General features: G+C 35.7%; 1 protein-coding gene across 4 annotated transcripts in view; it reads right to left on the reverse strand.

The window, feature by feature from the left end:
* lef1 (lymphoid enhancer binding factor 1) overlaps positions 1 to 4,684 on the reverse strand; it is a 122,832-nt gene that overhangs the window by 75,009 nt on the left and 43,139 nt on the right. The gene's annotated exons all lie outside the window — the stretch shown is intronic.

Raw genomic sequence — 4,684 nt, forward strand, 5'->3', positions numbered from 1 at the left:
GATAATAGGATTCACTATTATTTATCATGTCATACATCAATGCAAGTCCTGGAACATACCCTCCTGTGCTGGGAAAATTACCCGACATTGCCTGAATTCATGTTATTGATCCAGGAAGACCCACAAATGATGAAGTTGGCTCTTTAGAGGGAGTGCAACACAGTATAATACTACTTGAACATCTCTATTTATATCAGATAGTACTGTATTTCTATCTTGTTTGGATGAAGTCCTGCTTGCCTTCGTTCATCCAAATTTTGCCAGTAAAGCACATTCTCTGGATTTATATATCTTCTCTGGGATTAGTAGTATTGGAAAAAGAAAAGATGAAGGGAGTGTCGCCAGTGATATTGCAGCCCAGACTTTTGGATGACGTCCCTGAGTGCCCAATATTAGGCCTTCCAGATGTGCTGGACCTCAACTTCCAGAATTCCTTAAAATTGCTTTTAATGACTATGGCTTTGTGAAGGAGAAGTTCAAATCATTGGGATGTAAAAGTACTGACAGTTCCAGTGTTTTCACGCAAATGCCAAGGAATGGCAAAATAGTCTAATTTCTGATGTCCTTTGGGTGAAAGGCAAACATGTTAGTATCTAACAGGTTTTTGGCATTTAATTGACTTTAGTTGTGCTGACGTTCATTTTAATTGGTGGCTGCTATTTTTTTTCAAATTTAATTGATGTGTTTTCAACAGATTTACTTTTATATATTGATTATATTGTATGCCTCTTTGAATCTCACCCATGGGAGAAAAGCAGGGGAAAAGAACAAATAGTAATAATAATAATAATACTAATAATAATAATAATAATAATGCCTCAAGTACCACCTCCCAGCAGCAAAGAACTAGTGGGATCACAAACCTGCAAAAGTATTGGAAAATGAGCACGTAAAGATACTGTAGGACTTCCGAATCCAGACTGACAAAGTTCTGGTTCACAACACACCAGACATCACAGTTGTGGAAAAGAAAAAGGTTTGGATCATTGATGTTGCCATCTCAGGTGACAGTCGCATTGACAAAAAACAACAGGAAAAACTCAGCTGCTATCAGGCCCTCAAGATTGAACTTCAAAGACTCTGGCAGAAACCAGTGCAGGTGGTCCCGGTGGTGATCGGCACATTGGGTGCCGTGCCAAAAGATCTCAGCTGGCATTTGGAAACAATAGGCATTTATAAAATTACGATCTGCCAACTGCAAAAGGCCACCCTACTGGGATCTGCGCGCATCTTCCGAAAATACATCACACAGTCCTAGACACTTGGGAAGTGTTCGACTTGTGATTTTGTGATACAAAATCCAGCATATCTATCTTGTTTACTGTGTCATACAATAAATAATAATAATAATATAAATTGAGTATCCCTCATCAAAAATGCTTGGGATTAGAACTGTTTTGGAACTGGGATTTTTTTTGGGGGGGGGGGATTTTGGAATACCCGTATTTCCATATAAATAATAGTGAAGTATCTTGGAGATGGGAACCATAGGTCAAAATAAAAAAAATAATTTATATTTTATCTTATACACATAGCACAAAGATAATTTGTACACAGAATACTCAGAAAGCAAAGGGGTCGCTCTTTCAGCCACCCGTATGGACATTTTAAGATTTTGGAGAATTTTGGATTTCAGAATTCAGGATAAGGGATGCATGTGGTTTAATTTTATATTTTATCCTGTATGTTATTGTTGTTAGCTGCCTTAAATACCATTTATAGTAAAAAGGCGTTATGGCAATATGTGAAATGATATTACTTCCCATATGTAATACATGAAACTGATGAGCCTTTCAGGTACTTAAAGACTATTGTTTTTGCTGCAACTAGCTAATGTTTCTAGACTCCACCCTTAAAATAAAACAGAAACAAGACAGAATATTGTAGTACCTTCACAGGTTAGGGCAGAGCAGAAATCCCTTTGAATTCCCCTCCAAGACTTTCCATATTAATAGGTTTCTTTCAAATGGTTTAAGTCTATATATAGTTTAGCTGTGTTTTTGCAATTATTTTGAATCTTTTTGCTTATGCCTTTGTATGTGTTATTGGTATTATTTTAGTTTCTGTAAGTTGCTCTGTGTCTTAGTTTGGGGGAGGGGGAGGGGAGGTAACTATGAAATGATGATGATGATGATCCCTCTAAAAATTACACATGAGCTTGCTTATGAAGTGTTATCAGCAGGAAGTTCCTTTTTTCAATAGGAAATTGTGGAAATCCATTATTAGATCTTTTTCTTCAACAGAAAACAGCAGCCACAGAAGGTGGAGGATTATGGCACTGGGTTAGCTGTCCTTTCCAAAATGAGATCCGCCCTCTATCCATACACTCCTAGGTGTAATCTAATATCTGAATAACCTACCAGTGACTAATTCATTATTTGTGGCATCTTGTATAAACTGCAGACTTCATGGCTACAATAGCCAGCTTAATTCTTATACTTCATGTTTGTTTCTCCTCAAAACTACTGGAAGTCCTGAAAGACTACAGAGTTTTATGTCATTTTGGTTGGTTCTTATAAAGATATTGCCCAACTATGGTGGTTTTAACAGTACAATATAAAATCACAGTTAAAATAGTGTAATAAAATCACCCTAAAGCAAACAGGAATAAAAGTTCAGAAAACTTTTCTAAAGCCCAGTGACAGGCATATATTTCCTGGAAGAGGTACTCATAACATAGGAGCTACTATAAAGAATACCCTCAAGCCATGATGAAAGTCAGGTAAGAAATAAAATTATTATCGAAGGTTTTCATGGACAGCATCACTGGGTTACTGTGAGTTTTCCGGGCTGTATGGTCATGTTCCAGAAGTATTCTTTCCTGATGTTTCACCCATATCTCACAACCTCTGAGAATGCCTGCCATAGATGTGGGTGAAACATCGGGAGAGAATGCTTCTGGAACATGGCCATACAAGCCATTATTATTATTATTATTATTATTATTATTATTATTATTATTATTATTATTACCCTGTACCTGAATCTAACAAATGTACACATTGTCACCAGTGCCACTATCCAGGATGTTATAGACCACATCTCCAAGTAACTTCCAATGGGAGTCATTCATTTCAATAGGATTCATTATTACCCAATGTTTCTGTTTCAATGTTTGTGCTGTACATGAATGAAAAAAGTCATATCATATAATGGATCAAATTATTCCTGTGTATGGTTAAAGAGATTATGCTCTGGTATACTGCCCTTAAGCTATAGTCCTACTATATTACTTTTTTATGCTACTGACTGTAGACACTTTTTTCAGTTTTCAATACCATTTTCAGTAATGGTTTCTCTAAACTCTCGCTCTGCACAGGTTGTTGCTATAATAATAGCATCTCACTATACTCATCAGACATATCTGACTCAATGTGCATTTCCATTCCCTAGTTAAGGAAATCTTTGATCTACACGCAAGATGTTCAATGAATGGATAGCTGACCCATGCCCACATTAGACTCATCATGAAAAATAGTGGAATCAATCCCCCCAAAAGAAGGACGAACAAAGTACAGTAGAGTCTCACTTATCCAACATAAACAGGCCGGCAGAACATTGGATAAGGAAATATGTTGGATAATAAGGAGAAATTAAGGAAAAGCCTATTAAACATCAAATTCGATTATGACTTTACAAATTAAGCCCCAAAACCTCATGTTTTACAACAAATTTGACAGAAAAAGTAGTTCAATATGCAATAATGCTATGTAGTAATTACTGTATTTACAAATTTTGCACCAAAACATCACAATGTATTGAAAACTTACTACAAAAACATTGACTACTAAAAAGTTGGATAATCCAGAATGTTGGATAAGCGAATGTTGGATAAGTGAGACTCTAATCATATTTAATGTAATATTAAAATAATATCCTTTTTGCAGATATGGGAGAAAAGGCTGGAATTAAAATAGGAAAACCATACTTTGAAATTCCATTGTTGATATTCAGAATAGTTACACAAACAACAAATTACAAATGAATGAATAATGGTAGAATCATAGAACCTGAACATATTAAATTAAAACCCAATCCCATTGTATTCCATGGGACCTATTCCCTTGGAAGTATTTTCAGGACTGAACCAAGCAATTTAATAATAAGCCAAAAAGCTTTTAGGTTTCCCTTATCAGCTTTTTACCCATTATCTTTTAAATGGATGAGGTTAGGTAAGCAATAAGCATTCCATTCAGGAGAGAGCAACATTTGGATGTAGATCAAGATGCTGGTTAAGAATAAATCAAAATTTTATTTTATCAGAATAGGGATGGAAAAATAGAGTATGAATAAAGGAATTCAAATGTCATGAAGACATGTACTTAGCTAGCTCAGTATTTTCCTCTAAGCTTTGGAATCAGCTCAGTCAAACATGCCATTTATATTAATAATGTACGGCTGCAAATGATGATGTTAGAACCTTTAAGATGCTGTTCTCCATTATAATTTTGTAAAGTAACCAGAAACCATTTCTGAACCCTGCAATCCCTGTTATAAGAAGGGCAACTATAAAGCGTAGCAGCTATACCCGAAACAACAGGCGTTGCATTTGTAGTGTATTATTGTCTTATAGCATCCATTCAACATACAAAGCCATTCACAAAAGAGCAGCTGGCTTTATCTCCATGTAGATAATGAAGTGCATTTCAAGTGGTTCCACCTGGAGTCTTAGTGCAGAATTGCT

This window comes from Anolis carolinensis, chromosome 5 (genome assembly GCF_035594765.1).
Source record: "Anolis carolinensis isolate JA03-04 chromosome 5, rAnoCar3.1.pri, whole genome shotgun sequence".
Classification (NCBI taxonomy): domain Eukaryota; kingdom Metazoa; phylum Chordata; class Lepidosauria; order Squamata; family Dactyloidae; genus Anolis; species Anolis carolinensis.